This window comes from Ambystoma mexicanum, chromosome 10 (genome assembly GCF_040938575.1).
Source record: "Ambystoma mexicanum isolate Mex_15411 chromosome 10, UKY_AmexF1_1, whole genome shotgun sequence".
In the NCBI taxonomy this organism is placed as follows: Eukaryota; Metazoa; Chordata; class Amphibia; order Caudata; family Ambystomatidae; genus Ambystoma; species Ambystoma mexicanum.
The window spans coordinates 1,097,206,075-1,097,228,709 of NC_090932.1; positions in this window are offsets into that span (position 1 = coordinate 1,097,206,075).

Here is a 22,635-nt window from a genome sequence, read left to right on the forward strand (position 1 = left end):
TTGTTTGTCTTTTTGATGTCTGTTAGCCTAACCCATATGTTTTCCTGACATTTTGTTCTGAAAAAAGGGTAATTAATTGTAATTTTGGAATCTCTTGCTCAATATTATATATTTTTCTGCATGGTTTCAGTTTTCAGTATTGTTTTCTCAAGATGCGTAGGTGCGTATTCTTTCTTCTCATTGCCCAAGATTTTCAAAAAGGCTGTATGGTGATTTTGGCAGAAGTCTTGCTGTTATACATTTTCTGCTGATGTCTATTTGTTCCCAATTCTTTATACATCAATTGTTAGTCTAGAAGGTTCTCTTCTTGATCTACCATTACTTCTTTGTTGCCTAATTGTTGAATCTTTCTATCAGTCTGGCTGCTCGTTTAGTCCTGTTTCCATGTTGTTAGTTAGAAAAATCTGTTCTCTTTATTTCTGTGTTAATATTCGTTTGTCTCCATTAATGTCAGTTCCTTGGTTTATTTGGTAAATTACTGTCCATTTTAGTTCTCTACTTTCTGTATCAGTTCTACAAAATGACTAACCAAGGGTGCGGTATGTATTCTATTCTTTATGCAGCTCTTATATTCTGTAATGCATGTTTTTATTTTTATTTCTGTTTTTCCTATATAGATTTTTTTTTACATGAACACCATATTGGGTATATTACCATTTTTGAGTTGCTGTTCGTTATTACTTCTTGTTTGCATGGTCTCTCCAGGCCTATATCAACTTCTTTGCTTTTATTTGTCTGGCTGCAACACATGCAGTTTCCACAAGAGTAATGTCGTTTCGGGCGTGCTGATCCCAGCTTTCCGTGAGGGTCGGCTGTTTCTTTGTCAGTTGATCTTTGATGTAATTTTGCATTATTTGATCTTTAATGCTTTTGCTTCTCCTGAATCCAATTAGTGGTCTTTGAAGAGGATACTTCCTTTTCGCCATTATGTTCCAGTTTTTATGGATCATCTTTGTTGCCATTTCTTTCTTTCTTCCTATGGTCCAGTAGAGCCTGCCAGTTATTATGGTCCGCTCTTTTCATAGCTTTTGCTGTTAATTTGGATGGATAACCCCTCTCATGATATTTCCCTCTTAATTTGATGGCTTCTTCTTTGCAATCATTCCTGTTTGTGCTATTCCTTTTGAGTCATACGAATTGCCCCAACGGTAATTTATCTCATTCATGTTGTGGATGGAAGCTGCTATTATGTAGTCTTATCTGTTGGTTTTTTTATAGGGTTTTACGAAAATGTTGCCATTTTGAACATCTGCTTTGATTGTTAAATCCAGATAGTTTATTTCATTTCTGTCAAGGGTGCATGTAAACTTCAGATGTCTACCGTGTGTATTTATCCAGTTGAAGAAAGATGCTGCCTCTTCTTCATTACCTGTCCACAAGACAAAAACATTGTTTATGTTGCGTCGCCATAGGCGAAGATGTTTTTTTTTTAAAGGGTTAGTCTCTCATATATTAGGTTTTTTTCAAAACTTTCTATGTACAGATGTGCAATACCTGGTGCTAGGATAGCTCCCATCGCTGTACCTTGAATTTGTTTATAGAACTTACCATTGCAATGTAAATAGTTCTCTGTGAGGGCAAGCTCTGCACACCATAAGATAAACAATAGAGGAGTGTTGGAATTTCTCGTTTCTTGTAATAGGCGGTCTTCTAGCATTTCTAAAGATATTCTTTGTGGGATACTTGTGTAGAATGCCACAACGTCTAGACAAATCATGATTTCATTATTTTGTGCAAATGGTATCCCTTCTATTTCTTTAATCATCCCTGTGGTATCTTTAATGTATGATACCATTTTCTTAACTAGTGGTTGCAAAAATATGTCCGCAAATTTTGACAACGGTTCCAGTACTGAGTCTAGCCCGGATACTATGGGTTGTCCTGGTGGTTTAATTAGGGACTTGTGTATTTTGGGGAGGGTATAGAATTGGGGTATTCTTGTTTTTTTTCCATCTGTAAGAATGCTGCTTTTTTTTTCGGGATCCATGCTCTTTCTAAGGCTTTTTCTACCTTATGGCATATCATGTTCTCCAATTTCTGGGTGGGATTTTCTTGCAGTTGCTGATAATAGTTTGTATTCTCTAGTTGTTTATTCCACTCTTGGATGTAGTCAGTATTATCTTGTACCACAATTGCGCCTCTCTTATCTGCTCCATCAATTATTATATTCTCATTTTGGAGTAAGGATCTTAGCATTGCCTTTTCAATTCTGCTGATATTTTGGAACCCGTTATCTCTTTTTCTCTTTTTTTCTAATTCTTCTAAATCATGCAGTACTCTGCTTTTAAAGAGTTTGGCTTCAGCGCTTTGTGTTTGTGCTGGTGGTGTGAATCTTGATTTGTTACACAAACCACTGTCTTCTTCATTGTCGTACTCTTTATCCGCAAAGATTTGTTTTAACGGATCTTACGCATACCTTCTGAAAATCCTTCTCTGAAGCCGAAACAACTATGTTTGTTGCTAGTTACATAGACTATTCCTTTTTCTAGGGTTCTTATTTCTTTTTCAGTCAGGTTGTGTGTCGATAAGGTTACCACAATGCTTTCCGCATGCAGGTGATCCTCGGCTCCATGTCCCAATCCTGTGGGTCCCTCTCTAAAAAGTTTTGTCCGTTGTATAATCTTCTGTTTCCGTTTTGCCTGTTTCTTCCTTGTCTGGCTCTTGAATTTCTTCTGCCTTATGTATAATCCAAGTTTCTCCCTCTTCTTCCTCCGCCTGTTTCATCATTTGTGCTTCCATCGCTTCAGCTGAACGATGTTCCTCCATACCTTACTCTGCATTTGTTGTTATTTTGTTTTTGGTTTTGTAACATCATTTCTTCTTGTTCTTTTGGGTTGTAGTTTTCCTGGGTATATCTAAAAGCTTTTTCATGTGTGAAATGTTAGACATCTTTCTTCATTTTCCTTATTTGCTCTATGGTTAGATCTTCTTTAAACTCTTTCTTTTCTGTCAGCAAGTCTTCCGCTCTTTTGTTTATAGGGGTCTATTGGAACTAGTCTTTTAATATCTTCCTCTAGTGTTTGCAGATCAATCAACATTTTTTCTGTTACTTCTTTAGCTGTGTCTATGATCAAGATGACCCAATCGCTCCCGCATTTATTCAAAATATAACTCAATTCAACTACAAAATTTGTATTATTTCTCATATTCGTTCATTTCTCACTAGTAGGCCTTGGTGTAGGATACCATTTCGTAGATGTTCCAGCATAATAGAGCTGTGTATCTCTGTTCTAATGAGTCTTTTCTTAATTGCTTTTTTGAGTGAAATGTTTTCTAGCTGCTTGAAGTATTAGACATTTCAAGGCAGTGATACTTCATGACAGTGTTTAGGAAGAGAAGGTGGACTTATATGTGAGCAGGCGTGCCGATAGGGAGTGGGTTGACCTGCCCACACATCCCAAAGGGTGTTACAAATCCCTTCCCCAAAGGCACTCAGCAAAATAATCCCTCGGATTCCCAGGAGATCTCCTGCTCAAAATGTCCAGAGTCACTCGGACAATAGGGGTGACTCTTTTTCGATCTGGAGAATATGGGACAGAACCCACACGGTGAAAACTTGCCAGGCCATGCCCACGCCAGGCCAGGTAAGACTGCCATAGCCTGATCTCTTTTGCACTATGGTGTAAGCTTTGGTATTCTCGCATACAGAAGGGGCAATGCCATTTTGATGGCACCCTCTAAATCTTCAGCTTTTGAAGTTGTCATTTCATACTGCTTCCTGGTTGGACACTGGCAAAAAGAAATGTGACAATATCTCTCCTGTCTTGGCAGATTTGCATTGGCTACCTTTTGAGGCAAGGTTCCTGTTCAAACCGAGCTGTTTAGCTTACAAAACAATCGTCCTTCATCAGTCATCCTATGTAGCGGACAAGCTTCAGATCGCAGGAGGTCCAAGAGCATTCACAAGCAAAGACATCTTACAATTGAACATTTCTAATGCCTCTAAAGCCAAAACTGAAAACCAGGCTTTTTTCGTGGCTGGATCTCGCTACCAACTGACATACACATCACGTCATCTCTGCCAGGTTTTTTGCAAGAAACTGAAAACCCATTTTGTTCACCAAATAGGATGCTATTACTGGTTTATATTTATTGTATATTTATCCTTATTATGTCCTGGGCTCTGAAAACTGTAGGCGTGGTTCCCGCATTATAAACATTGTAAATAAATATATGTTTTAATAGTGGTGTCTGGAGAAACTCCATTACGTGGTGCTTCATGATATGTAGTTAATACATTAAACCGGTTATTAGTGTGGAAGAAGCACAGAAGAGTAAATGCGGACAGCACAAGACAGACATTAAATGCTTTTCAATAATTATAGTATTTAGTGACATGTACAGATGTGCTACCTAGCAGTCATTATGGTTGGGGATCATTGACGGGATGGATGTGATAGCCGTACACGTCTCTAGGGTTCGCTCCTGGGAAGGACAGTGGCTATTCAAGTCATTCTTGAAGCCGGTCACTGTTGGAGTGGCCTCCAGCTCTGGGTGTAAGGAGTTCCAGTGATGTGGAGCCAGGAGGGTGAAGGAGGGAAAGTAGGAGGCAGCACAGGGTGGGTGTGGGATAGTTGGGTTGAAGAGAGCTCGGGAGTATAGAGTGCAAGGGGCAAGCCAAGGGAGAAGGATTCAGCCCCAGATAGGATGGGGGGTGTGGGAGGTGCTAGCGCCATCATTCAATCATGCCGAGGACCAGGCTAGCAATGAGTCTTTGGGAAAAGTGAAAGGTGAGATGGGGCAGGGATTTCATGGCTGTTGTAGAGATTGATCCTGCCATCTGTAACGTGTCAGGTGCCTGTGAAACAGCACCACCGGATTGCAAGCCTGTGTAGAAGTGGAAGGAAATCAGAGGAAACGGATAAAGAAGAGGGGATAAGGGAATGCTGACGGAGGCAGGATAAATATCATTTCAGTTTGAGATGAGTTGAGCATCAAGGAACACAGCACCAGCCAGTGGCTGAAAGCAGACTGGCAATTAGTGATGTCCGCAGACAGCTCCATGGTGAAGGAGGAGACAGGGAAGATGATTCGACTGTCTTCGGCAAATGGATAATATGAGCACCCTAAGGAGATGAGATTGCAGAGGGAGGGGATGCAGCAGGTGAACAGCAAGGAAGAGGCACCCATGTTGTCACTCACTTGGAAAGTGAAGGTGGTTGACTCTGTTGGGTCATTTCTGTCAGGTAAGGGATATGATTAGAGTGGTATTCTTAGTTGTTTGTGACTTCACTTAGTTTGGGGAAAGAAAAGGGGCACACAGCAAGAATTGTCTTGTGGGCTTGCAAACCTGCCAACATTATCCATTCATTCAGGAGACACTACTCCAATACCTGTTTTAACTTTGCATTCTGGGACTTGCAGTCCTGTGTTTATACTGGTGGACTTCAAGACTACAATCCCAGAATAAAACCAGAACTAAACTATCCTCTCCCGGATGAAATGGGTAATGTTGGCATGGCATGTATGGGATCGCGGGCTTGGAACGAGGCCGTGGACTCAAGGAAAAGGAGTAGTGACAGTTGGACCACCATGTACAATAAAGAATGGTTGTTTTTAAGTAACGATGAAGGAGGACCAGATGACTGGGGAGTTCAGGTCTAGAAATGATGGCCAAGTAGAGAATAGAAATCTCTAGATTTGACCAAGCAGAATGATATATTGCCATGCAGTTTGAACCATCATTCCAGAATGCATGGTGATGGGAGTCATGCAGCCAGAAACTACAATTTCCAACATTCCAGAGGCATTGAAACACAATGCTGTCCAGTCAGAAACTCACCCATGTGAGAGAAATAGTGGAGGAAGTTGCAGTGTAGAGCAGGAAATGAGCCAGAACAAGAAAGAGCAGCACTCCCCTGCCCACAGATCCAGGGGCTTGCCCACGACACTCACAGATCTGCTCAGATGCATTACATGCAACCCACTCTTCAATGAGCAGGGGGCTTTCAGAAGACTGCAGAGCATTGAAGCATAAGACTGCTCATTGAAGCACAGGTTGCTTGTGCATGTGATGACTCAGCTTTAGATCAGGATATTTGTCCTAAAGCCGAGTTATCATGAGTAACCCACATTTAAACAAGCAGACATTTTCAGTGGACTCTGCATAGGAAACTGAATACAGAAACAGCCAAAGCCTCACACATTTGTTGCAGCTGTCCAAACTGGTATATATGTCCTGCAATGTACAGACATTTTCTTTAGGGTTTAGTAGTATGACCAATCAAAATTGCAGTGGACATCTTATGCAGTGGTGCTGGAACCATTTTCAGAGTGGGGGTGCTGGGCAATGGCATTGCAAAACCAACATTATAGGCTTGTTAATGCTGGTACTAGGGACCCACAGAGAGCAGTAAATGAGCTCATCGTTTTCACGAAAGCATGTGTTTAAAGGATTCATTTTAAGAAATATTTGAAAATGGGGCCGAGTGTATTTTAAAGCACCCTTCAACATTCCTATGGGTAAAACATGAGATAGTAGAGTATTGTCTATTATAGAGCGCACTAGAGGAAAATCCCATGTACACAGGCTAATGTGCGTAAAGACATTTTCAGAGTGTAAATATATTATGTGGCATATTTTAATGTAATTTATGTTAATGGAGCAAAACATGTGTAAAGGATCTTTTATGTGGAAGAGTAGAAACCTCAAACTAAATCTCACAGAATCCATTGAAAGTTCATCATAGTACATAAAGTCAATTGTTGTATCTGCTCCTCATTGTATTGGATTCCACTAATGGGTTTTGCACTCAAATGTATAATGTTGAGGGATGTCAGAGTAATACAATTCACATGCAGCACGATTCGAAGTAGACATGAGATCATAAAATACAGTAAATTGAAGTCAAATAAAGTTTAACACGTACATGAAGAATGTTATTGATATAATGCATACCAAGAAATATTACAATGAATATTACATGAATACATAAGAACATTAAAACAAGTAATTTATTTTGTTAGCGAAATAGTGCTTAATCAAATGAATTTCTTTTTTTATGTATATGTTTTCTTAGTGTATGTAACTTGAAGTATGCTCTTAAAGTGGTATCTTGTTCTATGCATAAGGCAACAGCTCCCTCTAGCACTAATAACATGAAATACACATTGTGTTTGCCTGGAAGATGAACTTGAAGTTTTATTGTTGTATACTTAAGGCAACTGCTTCCTCTAGTGGCGATAACAGGCGAAGCGGTAGCATGGCTTCAGAAAAACATACATCTGGCATTTTATTTTATAGTATGATAATAGCTATTGAAATTGACTCTTAACCAACTAGTATTTCAAGAGTGAGGAGTTAATCACTTTTTACAGTTATAGATGATCCGTTTTTAAATGCAGATCTGATTATGATCTCATAAATTAATATAATACCTCCCAATGTTCAGCCCTTCCCTTGATGCTTTAACATTCTGCAGTGCTCAACATGTTTTGAATGCTCTTAATTTTTTTGCACAGTTATATCTCTGGATGAATGGCAGAAATAATGTGTGCTCAATAACAATATAGAACCAACTTTCCGATTGGATATTGCCCTTCAGAATACCTTGCTGGGGCAATACCCCAAAAAAGATTGTGCCAAGAGCATTGCATTGTAATATCGTGCAATAGAACAAGTAAGTAAATATCAAAGGTATTGGCCCAAATACAGATGGTTTTACAGTACTTGCAACATAAATCACAAAAGGGCACCACTATCACATTTGTGCTCTATGAGTAATACTGAATGTTGGCCTATTGTATGAGATGCTGAAAAAAGACTGTTTTGTAAAGCTGCCTAGTCTATGTAGGTTATTTCAAATGGCCAGCCCTGTCAAAGTTCTTTACACGTAAAGTCTATATCATAAACAGTTACTCAGAGATATTCTAATGATAGCCCCAAGATCTCTTCATAGCTCTGCTCTAAAAGGAAGGAATCACTAATATCTGTGTTCTTGGAAATATCTAAAGTCAATGAAACCCTATTCATTGCAATCCCATGATTCAGTTAAGGCCTCCTGAGCACACATGAACTCACCCAGAGCTATGCTCCTGATAATAGACACTGCTCTTAATTTTCTGAAAGCTCCCTCAGAGCTATTTTCTGTATATGACTCAGATGCTCTCTGAGGAAATAATATCCAAAACTCACACTCAGCCCTGCCCTTGATCCCACCTATAATGGGCCATTCAGGCTTCTATTTGTTATAATGCACAAAATCACTCACAGCTCTGCTCTTGATAACTACCAAATGCTCTGCTTCTGACAATACCTATATTCACCCACACTATCATCTATATAATGAAAAGTATCTAATGTTTCACATATGAATGGGGAACTTTAACTAACTTGGTAGTCAAAAGGTCATCACTCATATTCGTGACGTAGGGACATTTACCCCGTGTGCTTCTCTTAAATAATGTTGGCCAATCGGGCACTGTGTAAGTTACTAGAATGGAATACCCACTGTAGGCACAGATTTGGAAGGGAGAGCTATGCAACATCACCCCTGTGTTTTAAAAGCACAGACCCATGATACCAAAAAGGAAATCAGTCTGGGTGTTCATCCAGCATGCTCAGAGAAATATACTACTCCCCCCTTTTATTACAGTCACATGAGAGCATAAATAGTACAGCATTAATATGCTGAAATAAAGTTTCTTTCTGAATGGCTTGTATAATTGGGAAGTGTTTGCCCCATAGTAGGTATTATAGAGGAGGAGCTTATGAAATGTATTGTGTGGCCACCATACTGGTGTGCATTAAGCCTGCTCTAGACAAACAGGACATTTTGGAGTCCACAACCATTCAGTCCATGGCCTCTATGCTGGAAATGAAAACTATTAAAGAAATCGCAACTTTCCAGAGAAAACATAACATGGTCCTTTCATGTATTGCAGCCCTACTAAGATATACAGCTACTGCACATGAAGGGAATACCATCTCTGCTAGAAGGTGCTGGCACTTTCTAATTACAATGGGATGTTCCATTACCCTCCCATGAAAAGACGAAAACGCCTGTTGAAAAATGTAGAACATTGTCCTAAAGAACAGTGATCTAGCACAACATTTGAGGGCCCCCCTGTGAGCCAACAAAGCATAGGCTGTGCCACACTCCAGTCCAGACTGGTCCACCACCCATGTGCAATGCACATAATGACCATGCTGCTGCTTGGGCATCCCACGCACTACATTAGGTGAAAGATTTAAGTATATTTTGAATCAAAGCTTAAATCGTTCACCAAGCAAAGACAAAAAGGGGATAGGGCCTTGCACCAGGCACCCAAATGTACCAGTCTCAGTGGCAGCTGGTACATTTTTTAATTCGGGTCTAAATATTTGCCACAAATATGCAAGAGTGTCTGAGTGTGCCCAAACCTACCACAGTGGGTTCGGGGAAGTTTTCTCCCCAAAATTCTTTTTGTTTTTGACTAATGATCTCAAATAGTGCATCGTACATCACTTTTTGTGAAACATTGGTGCTATCGGTTTTAAATGAAAAATTCCAATAGATACAAGACAGCAACAGTGCAAGGTGCATTACCCAGCTAATTTTTCATTAGGCCTTTTCCCCACAATATATACCAGTATAGAAAACGTGTTTATGCTGGCGGTGCCCATATATTTCCATCCTGGCTGCCCTAATATATGTCAATATTCCCATGTAACAACATATTCACATTTGCACATAATGCCAATAATAATGCTATACGAAAACATGTCTGAGATGGCTCTGCAATGTATGCCAGGACCCCTGCATAGGAATATACTCATGTTGGTTTTTCCATTAAGAATTCCATGCCACAATAAGAAAACATGTCCAAACTGGCTTATCCAGTGTAGGCCAGTCTAGCCACGCATGAATGCTTATATACTTGCTTTATCAAAGATGCACAGAAAAAATGTCACATCTTAATAAGAAATTGCTAGACTGGCTGCACCAAAATGCTAGTTTAACCACGTTATAACACTTATCCTGCTTGCTTTCTCATGGATGCCCAATACCAAATGTCATACCACAGTAGTGAATGGCTAGACTCACTGCACTACATGCTAGTCTAGCCACGTAATAACACTTATCATGCTTGCATTATCATAGATGTCATGTACAAATGTGTCATGCATGCCCCCATGGGCATTCCAGCGCCTCACATGCACACACAATCAAATTCATACCCAACCTTTCACTCATGATTCACTCACCCATACACTTTCTCAGACTCTCACGTTCACTCACACGCTCTGCGCACGCAGACCATTGAAACTGATGCAGCCCCAGGCCAATTTGACAAGCTAAACCACTTTTGAAAAAATGATATCAAATGATGCAGAAATTCATGCATTCCATTCTGGGAGTTTGACCAGAATCTGGTGTGGATTCCACCAGTCCTTAAGTGAACATTTATGGTGAGGAAATCATAAAATTCCAAACCTAAAAATGTGGAAGTCATTCAATTTTTTGGAAATCATTACATTTCCATGTTTGAAAGTTCTGGAGAAAATTACATCCATTGTAGAAAAAAGTAAATAGTTATGGAAGAAGGCAGGAAGAATTCTTCAGCCCTTTGTCCTTCAAGTGTGAGAACAAAATGAAAGCCACTGTTATGGACTTGAGGAGACATGCAAGCAAAATAAAAATCCCTTCAGAAGTTTAAGAATTCTTCGGAGGCAGTAAAATCGGGAGTCATATTTCATATGCACTGCAGTCCCTGGAAGTATTTGACTTCTTGGCTTTTGTTTTAAAGGTTTCTGGCATTTTCTGATACATACCGTATAAAGGGCATGACTTGAGCACTAGACCTCCCCTTCGATCTATCTATTATCTTGCATGCCCCTACTCTCGTAAAGTGTGCCCTACTGAGAGGTGTTGGTACTATCTGATAAAAGTAGAGCCTCCCTGCTGAAATGTAGCACACAAGCATCCCCAGCAGAAAAGTGCTTTGTTTGATTACAAATATAGAAGTCCTAATTCTATAAAGAAGGCTATGTCATATGGATGGGGGTCAAACCTGCAATCTGTAGCATGCACACTAACGCAACAAGCTTTATCCATAAGATTGCAACTTGAAACTTGCATATTATGTCTACATTTTTGCAGTAGGTTCATATACCAGCTGTGATGTGTTTCACAACAAGCATGTGCCTCTGGATAATTCCTAGACCTCACTTGACCAAGAATGGCAGACCTTACTTTGAATGTCTTTGCCCTCAGGTACACCAGCATCTGAAATGACTATCCCATAATGAAATCTGAATTTTTACAGACTATTACTCTGAAAAATCATTACGTCTGGGGAAGTGACAGTCACTTGTAAGGCCCTGTTTCCCTCCTACCCTCTGCCTTGCTTGGGCCTTCTACCCTTACCATCCTGTGAGGCCACAAACCTCAGGCTCATCTTCGACTCCTCTCTCTCCTTCATCCCTCACATCTTGGACCTTGGCAAGAAGGCCCACCAAGCTTTACCTCCTTAGAGGCATTCTCCCTTTTCTCACCTTTCCCCAGAAGCTCAATGTCTCCAGAGCTCTGGTCCTCTCCAGGCCTGAATACTGCAGCAGCCTCTTCCCCAATCTCCCCCTTTCTTCCCTACACCCCTTCAGCTAATCCAGAATATGGCTGCAAGACGTCTTCTTGGCCTCAAGCCCAGGGACTGTGTCTCGCCAGCCCTAAGATCTCTCCACTGGCTCCCGGTGGCAGCGAGGATCAAATTCAAGACCCTCTGCATCATCAAGGCTTTCTGGGGCCTGGCACCATGCTATCTCCAACTCTCTCTCCCTAAATGCTTCCCTGCTTGAACCCTCTGCTCCTCTAACTCTCTGCTTGTCAAACACTTCTCCAAGCAGAGAGTGGGGGGCAGGTCTCTCTCTTCAGCTGGTGCCTCTCTTTGCAACAGCCTCCCTGCCCCTCTCAGACTTGGGCAGGACCTCCTTAAATTCAGGAAACTCCTCAAAACTCTGTTTTTCTCCACCTCTTTCCCTCTTTCCCTCTTTCCCTTCCCTGTTAATCACCCCACTGGGTCTGGCAGCCTGAACCTTCAGGAACCTTACAGAATACCAGACCCTGCCAAGTCAACACCAGCACCTCCCCCCAGCACTGCCCTTGTGGGCCCCCACCCAGCAAATCACATCCCATCCTTGGGATTCCCCCATCCTAGAACTTAGCCAGTGGCCTACTCCCCTGGTACCGCTCGGTACTTCCCTCCTGGGCCCTCACCAGCACTTGCCCACTCCTTGCCTCCTTCCTTCCCTACCTCTTGCACTTCTCTTCACTGCACTTTCATGTCTGAATGCCACGAGACCTAGTAGGACCACGATTGTATATTACTGTTTTTGCCGTTATGATGTACTCCCCTTGTTCCCCCAGCCCTACTTGCTGTGTGGTGCCTGGAAGCACTGTTTTGTTGTATAGGTACTGTAAGGGAGGAAGAGTCTTTAAGGCCCCTCTTCATTCTTATTAGAGTGCACATGATATGCTCATTCCGTGGCCGACTCCGTGCCTCTGGCCTAGGTGTGTGGTACCCACTGAATGAAACATAACAGTGCATAACGAGACTCCATTTTGTTAGACACCAACTCCATTTTTTATCAGGTCTCACTCACAGTAGAAGCCAGCCTGCATCTCTCCCTTTCAGTGTTCGCGCAGAGTCAGCAAGCCAACCCCCCACCTCCACTCCTCTGCCGTCACCACGTCTGTCCTGTTCTCAGGGAAGCTTGGGTGTGAGAAGTAACAAATTAATCACTGAATCTCTCGCCTTCCCTTTTACATCACTGCCCTGTGAATGACCGGGCCAGAGCTTGATCCTGGAAAAAAACATTTGTCTCCATAAAACTGCCTTGTACCCACAGACCCCATTCAAAGAAGTATAGACTACAAGCCCCCTCACCCTAAAGTCCTTTTGGTGTAACAGTTGCATGCCCCTCGTCTGTGTGCCACCACAGTGCACTCCCAGAACTAATCCTATGTGTGGCCATATATTCTCCTCGTACTAACAAACTACAACCATTCTCTCTCTCGAGATCTAAAGGAGTATTTGATGAATGTATCAATGAAATGTTGTGAATAGATTAGGCACCTGGACCCATGTACTCTCACATTTATTGTCCAGGTCAAACGTCTTGTTATATAACTCTTATGTGTCCAAACGAATAAATAATGATCAGGCGTGTGTGGCCATAAGGGCAAAGGTTAGATAGTCTACATCATTATTGCTTGGACATCGCCTGACCTCACACCCCTCCCAGATGAGCCCACCTAATCCATGTGATCGGCCAAGTTACAACCTGGAACCAACCAATCTCTATATGCAACATACTGTCCAGTCCCCTTTGTCCAATGAACACTACTGAATGTATCCCCTAGAGCACACGTAATGGATGACGTGTTTTTGTAATATAATGTGTACTTTCTGTTGTGTGAGCAGAGATCTCTCGCAGTAAGCAGAGATCTCTGCGTGCCCCATTTTACTTTATATAAAGACTTGTCTTTTACTTCATCACCTGCACTTGGTCCTGGTCTCATTCCCTACTGGGGTGTGTCCATTGGTGTCTTTTATTTGGCTATTTCGTTACATTGTGGGGGATGTCAGCTTTCAGTACTTAACAAATGCTCAATAAATAAATACAGTTCAAGAAATGAAAAGCTATGGGAGGTGCTGCTGTATTGCGAGCCAGATTGAGAGGACTGTTGCCTAAGATCTCAACTAATAATACAAATTTCGCAGGGTGCCTATCAGTGTATACCTTCGCGGGAAAGGCAACAAAGGTGTTCAGACACTATTCCCATACAGTCTTTTGCTTCTCTGCTGACACTGCAAACAACATGTTTGTACTGTGCCATTAAACCTTAAGTGGCTCTTCTGAGAAGTGCATGTATTGTCCCAATAATAAAATATGTTTTTTTCCACTGAAAAAGGTTTGCACTGTAGCCGCCCACTAGGGCATGCTGGAGCGTTCTCATTTAAAGTATAGTCAAATTAAAAATAAAAATACTAAATTGGGCTTTTATATTGAACTTCATACCAGAGTCCAGCCTCTAAGCGTGGGACAAGGTATCGAACCCATGTTGCTCAGGGATGTCTTACTTCCAAGACAAGCACATTTCCCCCTGAGAGATCCTCCCACCTCAGAGTCACTGACAGTTGAAGATACAGTCACACTAACATCATAGAAGGCAGAATGGCAAGTTCTGTTGGTGTTCCTTTAAAATCAGAGCAGCTACTGATGCTGTGAAGTGATGGTATGTTTACCCTGTGTCAGCAGGGTGCGTCATATAATGTCATGGAGTAAAAGGATACTTCCGAGTGCATAACAAGCGAATACTTGCTCCCCTCCTCTCAAAATAACAAAAAATGCCTCTATTCTTTCTTATCCAGAATATTCAGTATGCACAATATGTTCGACATAAAAACGCTTTTCAGGTTTATAAACATCTGCTTATTCTTCTGGGGCAATGGGAAAGCATAGAGTGGTGAAATGGCCATACAAATTAACAGATAAACAATTTCCCAAAATTGCTCAAATGAGGCAAAATATGCTAGTGCTGGAGAGCTGCCTTCAGTGCAGGCAGTGAAAACACAGGGGAACAGTGAAGCAAACATGCAGTGCTAGCATAGGACACATGTGAGCAAAGTATTTGTAAATCTTTGGCCTCATTACAAGGGCGGCGCTCCCGTAATGAAGGGTGCCGGTAAGGGACAGGCACCCTTCATTACGGCAGCGCCGATTAGGAGGTTCCCTTTCTGGGACCCGGACCAGACGTCTGGTAAAACCAGACATCTTTTCCGGGTCCCGCGAGGGGACGAGGGAGGTAATAACGTTGTGATGTGCCCGTTATTACCTCCCTCCCCATTCCCATTGAGCCCTATGGAGGCTCAAATGGGAATGGGGAATGGTTCCTGCATGGAGGAATTACCAGGTCCTCCTATGTCGGAATGACGCGGTAACTCCCCAGTGCAGGAACCCGGTAATGGAGCCCAGTTTGGAGGCAGCCATGGAGCTAATAGCTAATAGCTCCATGGCTGCCTCCAAACTCATAATGAGGCCCCTTGTGTGTGAACTATAAAGTGCTGCAGAAAACGTTAAATAAATTATACTGCAGAAGATATTAACCTGCAATTATACCAGAAGCCAGATAATGATAAGAAAATCAAAGATGTAAAGAATTATTGTAGACATTGCAGCCCAGCATCATCACATTCACAAACAGGAAAGGAGTTTCTGAAACATCTTCTCTTCAGTCTGGAAGGGGGTTAACAAAACAATGACCTTGACCTTTCAAAGTGCTCAAGTAAAGGATGCCATTAACTGCCTACCTGCTACAACATGAAATGATGAAACCGAGGCCACAGCCAAGCTGCCAAATGTCAAACTACATCCAGAATTTATGGGGGTACTGCAGCACCTCCCACACCCCTACTTCCGGCCCACTGTTCTTATATTCCCATAATGCTATTTACTTTTATGCAAATCACCAGGATTGGATTCTATGAAGATATACTGTACTGCATGACCTGGCATGGAAGCACGCCCTTTGGCCCTGCCCCCTCCTCCCCACGACTCCACCCCTCCAAGGATGAGAGGGTTCCCCCAGTTAATTCTTTCCATTTCCAGCACTGGGAAAGCACAACCAGCCATGTAGGAGTCTACCAAAGCAAGGGCAGTGCCATGAAAGCCAAGATGCGAGTCTGAAGCATGTGAGACTGCTCAACTGTGTCAAATGTGGAAGAGAGGGGAATGAGGATAGAGGGCAGATGGCAGCGGCGAGTCACAGTGAGGGATCCAGAAACATGGCTAAGCACTCACTCGCCGAGTGCCTGTTACAAAAGCCAGATTGGAGGGGAGTACTGTGTTCCTTGGCCTCTAGGTAGTCAGGGAAGGAGTTGGACCGGAACGCCATTCCGTGTAGATTGAAAGCCCAACCACCCACCCCAGCCCTAAGTTAGGAAACTGCATCTGAAAGTCATCCTTTGCTCACCAGGACAGCCCAAACTCAAACAATGAAACACTCCAAAGCTGTATATATGTTAAATGCTTTGCACACATTTTACTATCATGGTGACTATTATGACAGATGAAATGAGCACCATACCCAGTGTGCATTGCATGCTCAGAAGGAAAGCCCGTTTCAATTACCATTACAGATATGTTTGAAACATTGGTGGTCATTCTTATGTACCTCAAATGAATTTTGTTTTTATGCAAAGCAGCCAGCATCCAATATTCAGGGCACCCACATTATTCAACACCTAGCTTCGCCGCTCATTCCCATCCACACCACTGGCAATGTGCCACTACCCACAAACCCCTGGGCTCCCCACACACGAAGGAGAAGCTGTGGGAGGCAGTTCCCCCAGTACATTCTGTTCATTTCCAGCACTGCAGGTACTTAGTCAGGAACAGAGAAAGATGGGCTAATAGCTATCAACGTTTTTTTGCTGTCATTATTTGGTTCCTCCAAAGTGGGTATGCTATTGGTCACCTTGAAATAAGCTGGGAAGATACCAGAGGAAAGTGAAAGGTTGAACAGATGCCAGCAGTAGGAGCAGGTTAGGGGTGCCAGCTCCTTGACTATCTGTGGTGTGAAGGGGGCAGCAGGGGTTGGCAGAGTGAAGCATAGGTGTCATGACAGCCCATGTGTTGGGCGGGAAATTCAGTATCGAGGGGAGGGTGGGAGAGCTGGAGAGAAGGAAGGAGGGGCGGTGAGAGAAGAGAGCAGCCAAGGTGTCCCACATTTTAGAGTTTTTAGCTTAGCCAGCTGCCCGGCTTTCCTTTTCACTCAATCGAGCCCACAGGAGTGGCCTGGTTGCGTTTGCTTCTATCAGTGGATGGTGAAAGCTTACGATAACTGACACGTCTGGTTTTGTATTCAATTTCCTCTAAACATTTCTTAATCTCTTCATTGCTGCATGCTCTATGTCCTCTAATAACCATTGCAATGCCATGAATAATACGTATCATCATCCCCTTCAATTGCCCAACATTGAAAAAGGTTTTGGCGCGCTATAGAAATGAATACACAAATAAATAAATAAATAAATAAATAAATAAAGATAGCTCAGTGGCCTCATCTGCCACTTAAGAAATCTGTGTGCAACCTATAGATCGCTGATTAAACTTCTGAAACGGCCAAGGCAGTGTATTATTCTTCTGCCTTCAATGCTATTAGTGGCGTTTAGTTGGGTTCTAAACTAATAACAGCTATTAACTAATCACAGAGAGACTATCCAATTGCAAGTGTACACTAAAATGGACACTATTTTAATTAATATTGTAGCAGTGACTTCAGTTGACGTGCCAACGTGCCTGTTAGCAAGGCGCTGTCGTCTCCAGACCGCGGACTCACGTCCTCTGCAAATAACTGTTTGAAAGAAAAGCCATTATCCCTTTTTTTTTTAACTAAAAAAAAAAGCCAAAGACGTAGACAATGCAAGCATCTGCATGTGGACAAAGCGGCCCCTGCTGCATCGAGCCACAATTTGCATCACAAAATAAAAACTGCTTCCAGCTCTTTCAACCACCCATATGAGTTTTTTGCTAGTGACTTCCCACGTTGATGGCTTTTTTCCTGGGACCTTTCCAGTTATTGGGGGTTCCAGCATGCCTTGCAGATGCGCCCGCCAGCAGGTGGTGTGATGTGGTTGGCCGCACACTGGTTGAATTTGACAGCCAGCAACCACAGTCAGATTGGTCTTTCAACAGACTCATTTATGCCTCTTGGAGGCAGTCAGGATAGGGGGAAGATCCACATTTCCCCACAGGCCTTCGCCACCTTGGCCTTGCAGGCCTTTCAGTGCCATAAATGTGTGCTGAGGTCTCTCCATGAAACTACTGGCCAGTCCAGCTGCCACACATTATTCATCATGTTCTACTTTCTGAATAAAAACATCCCACTCCACGCTCTGGTAAATTGTTGAAAAAGGGTTCAAGTGCTAACAAAAATTGGGGACATACACAATGGGAAGTGATGTCACAGGAAGTGAGCATATACAAAGTGAAATATGCAAATATCATTCAATTTGTCTTCCACAATTGAGGAAAGTGCAAGTGACAAAGAAGCATTTGCCAAACAGATGTTCCTATCACATTGCTGGCTAAGAATAATCAGTGTTCACCTTGCATGTCTAAGAATCTGTGACATACCATAACATAACAAAACCTCTCATAGTGATATTATGCTAAATAGAAAATTACGACTGCTTTATAAGACGTTTCAATGGTCTTGTTACCAGGTTTCGCGCCTCATAGACACCTGACCTGGACGCCCATTGTTTACTTGACTAGGCGCCCAACGGCTTTTAAAAAAATGTCCTTGAAAATAAATGGCAGGGAATCAGGGCCGGCCTTAAGGCCAGCAGCGCCCTGGGCGAACTGGCACCCCCCACCCCCTCGCCCACCGCGCCCCCCTGGTTAACAGGGGGCGGGGCGGAAGGGCAACTTATTTTTTTTTTATTTTTTTTTTTAACCTCCTTGCTCAGGTGAGTAGGTTAAATAGGTGCCGTTAGCACCCCCATTGTCATTGAATGAGCCCGCCATCTCGTTTTCATTCAATGACAATGTGGCGCCTGCCACACCTTCTGCCACCATGCCAGCTCGGGGGAGCGCTTGAAAGACTCCCCAGAGCTGGCGTGGTGGGGGGCTAATGGCGCCTTTTCTTGTGAAAAGTGTCCACGGCGGAGGGGCGCATTTAAATGCACCCACCGCCACGGGCACCTTTTACAGTAAAAGGCCACCTGCTGTGCCTTGTCCCACAACGCCAGCTCGGGGGAGCCCTTGAAAGACTCCCCCGAGCTGGCGTGGCAGGGGCAAAAGGCGCCCTGCGGGGCCTAAGGCCGGCTCCGGGGCATCGGTGTACTGTTACAGGAGTATGTCTCTTAGTTGCGAATTTATAACGCATTTCTAAGCGCGGACCCGGGGATCGAACCTGTGTTGCTTCGTGTCGTCTTGTTTCCAAGGCGAGCACGTTGCCACTGAGCTATCCTCCTGGGACGATATTAAAGGTAAACACAAGAATCAAGCAGCAAATGGACCATCTGATTCTTGCAGTGGCACTGGAAAGAGTGGGTTAATCGGTCTGCTTCTCAGGTCACGTGGGAGTTGGTTCCAGACCTACGGTGCCATACTAGAAGATGCACAATCTCCCTTTAGGGTGGCCCGCCATAGCGTATTTTGCAGGACTGTCCCGATTTCATGGGCTGTGTCCCATGTCTCGCACAGAGCCTGTCTGGGACAGGGTACAGGACAAAGTCTAGGGACACCCATAGAGCTCCCGCGAGATTCTGCTTGTGTCAGCAAATAATTACATATGAGAGATTAGAGGCTGATAACTCTAACAGAGAAGTCAGTGGTCCCTTGGGATGGACTGTTGTCAGCTTAAAGCTGCGAATGGTGGGTGATAAGTAATGGGAAAGGAGCATAACGCTGCATGCGGGGTGAAATAATGCCTTAAGAAGATTACCTTTTCCTGCATTTTATTTCCCTGTGAATACGGTTTTACACCCCAAAGGAAATGCGTTTAGGCTTGCGCTACTTTGCATGATGCCACTGCAATCTTCCATTCAGGATGGGCAAAATAAAGCTATAATCACACTATTTTGCTTGTAGTGTTTCTATAACAAATTATATAATGTCGGGTTCATTTCTTATGTGATTTGTGTACTTTTCCAAGCTTTGCCATAACACAAATGATTATTTAATCTCTTGAAACCCAAAACTTAACAAATACTTATGTGAACTATAGCTGGGAAGATAAGTGATCAAATGCTTAAATCGCAGACTGGGTCCAAATCCTGGAATGGCCACTTAAGCAAAGTATGTGATTCTGGGCAGATCATTTAATCTCACTGGGCATTATCTGCCAATATTGGAAGTCCAGGGAAGTGAACCGGTCTGTAGATTCTGCTCTTGAAAAATCCTCTGCCAAGGTTTATTAAAGTATAGAGTTTGTATACAATAACAATAGTGATTATTCGAATACTGTACAGCACAGTTATTTGCCTCCTGTATTACAGATGGAAACTTCTGTTAATGTCACTAACAATGATGCTGGACAGTATCAAAGACTGGTGGCACTCCATGCAATGGTATTTTCCATGATGTCACTTCTCATGATGTCAATGCATATGCAAATTAGGGGCGCTGCATGTCTTTTGCCTCAGAGGGCCTTGGAAATAGAACAGGTCAATGCCCGGTCAGCATAAATAACAGTCCTACATTCTTGTTATGTTTTTGTGCTGTGTGTCAAAATGCCCTTTGCCATTAATGATGCCATGAAAGTGGAGGGGGGGCGGTTCTAACATGGGTAATGGGTACAAATGATGCCATTCAGCACCACGAGTGCCACAAACCTCTTCATATGCCCCACTGCGTCTAAAGTGTCCTGATAAACCATTTTATAAAGTTGGCCACGCAGCACCGTCACTTTCTACTGCTAAAAAGGCCCAAAATACTAGGTCTTTGGCATAACAATCGTGAGGGTAAAACACACGCTGCCGGCACTATGAAAATCTAACTCCATCACTGGCGGCTTGAAATTGATACAGGAAATCCCAGGAAACCAAACACCGATTGCAGAGAACGAGGGTTATGCTCCCAAAATGAAGACTTGTCAGCAATCATGCCACTGCATTCCTACCGTCATGATATCGCGCAGTGCAGAGAGATTTGCGAGTCAGCTGTGGAGCAAAGGCGGGCTAGTAGGCAGGCTAGAGTCCTCCTGGTAGCCCCCTCGCCTCATGCACTCTCTTGTAGAGCGGCCTCTCAGCCTTGGCTCAGCAACGGTGCGATGACTGTGAGATTCGCGTTACTGTTGGAAGCCACGCGCTAGCCATGGTTATACGCAGATAGCTGTTGAAGGAATGTGAAAATAATAGGCTGCGTGGGATTTGCAGATGGAGCTGCCACTCAAAGAAAATAGTCTAGGAAAAATCTGTGCCAGGGCAGTCCTGACTCATCTGTTGACTTGGTCGACAGAGAACCACATGGTCATCTACAGGCCGGCTTTCAGGCGGACCAGAGACCGATCGGCCAATGTCTCAGATTATATCTATTTATACTTAAAAATGTAGAACTAAGGAAAACGAACCAATACATACTGGGCCTCATTAGAATTCTGCCGGTCCTGGAACAACAGTGCCGGTAAGCCTACCGAAACTGTTGTTTCCGGACTGGCACACTACAGCAGAGTTCTCACCCTTGGTGCCGGTGCTCCCGTGTACCAATTCCCATGGAGTCCTATCAAACTCTATGGGAATGGGGACTAACATAATTACCGACGCCTAACTTCCTGGCCACCGGATTTGTTATGGCCCGGTGGCACCGACAAGTCAGGCTCCTGTAATTCATTACGGGTCTGGGGGCTACCTGCCGCTTTTACCGGCACGGTTACCGCCAGACTCATAATTAAAACATCCTTGGACGGGGGTTCGCGAGGCAAACTTTGGGAAGCGCTGACAGGAGCAAAAATTCCACTGCAGTTACTCAAGGCCATTTTGAGCATATATTGTAACATTAAAGCTATGGTCTGACATAGCCTTTCTGGGAATACCACAGAATAATACAACATCAATAAAGGTGCAAGAAAAGGTCTGCTCTTGTCTCTACCCTTTTTAGTATCTATATAAATAAGCTCATAGATATCATTTTATCCCTTCAGTCCAACTCCCCAAGACTGGGCCCGATAAAATACCAATCCTGTTATTTACGGATGACGCTGCTCTGATTTCCCTTGCACCTGGCGGCCAAAAAAACAGGCTTGGGCCTTTAGTGAGGGACGCAAAAGAAATGAAGGAGTTATTAGCTGCCGGAGAACCAAGTCTATGGTTTTCCGTTCCTCCGTATACACGCACCCCAAACTTGAGCAGGGCTGGACTGGGAACTAAAAGAGGCCCTGGAAATAATTACTGGGGACCAAAAGAGGCCCTGGAAATAGAGTTCAAAGTGGCCCCAAATGACACATTTTCAGCAAGCCCAATGCTTTTCCTAGGAGAAAATTTGGAAATACCACAGAAAAGAGGCCCAGGGTGCAGAGGTCCACCGGGAAATCTCCAGAGTTCCGTATAGGCCAGTCCGCCCCTGAACTTGAGGATAACACTTGATGGCCATGAAAGAGAACAATCAAATCATTATGATTACTTAGGCCTCAGGTTTAAGTGCAGATGCAGGTGGGGCGATCAGATGGACAAATCAATATTGGCGCACGAAAGATCAAGCAATGCCATTGCTAGATTCTGTTGCAACGATGGGAACGGAGCGCTCACACCCGCGCTTGAACTTTATAACATGCAATCTAGGGCTGTACCTCTACATGGGCGGAAATTATGGGGACATAGCTCACCCAACGTAATGCTGCACATAGAGACCAACCAAAATTACATAATGGACTTTATAGCTTAGACCAATATTATATTCGGCACGCGTATAGTCTTCCCTATGTTTGGGGAAGTGATCGGAGGCAGTATCAGACCTATGGAGCCATAATGGCAGTCCATCGCTACCCTGGTGTGCTCATATTAAATCCACATTAATTAGGGCTTTGTGAGTACTGGCACAATAGAGAGGACATATTTTTGTATTTGTATTTTATTAGCCTTTTATAGAGCTCCTTAAACCAAAGCGCTGATCATTAAAACTGAACACGGTACAATAAAATTAAATAGGCA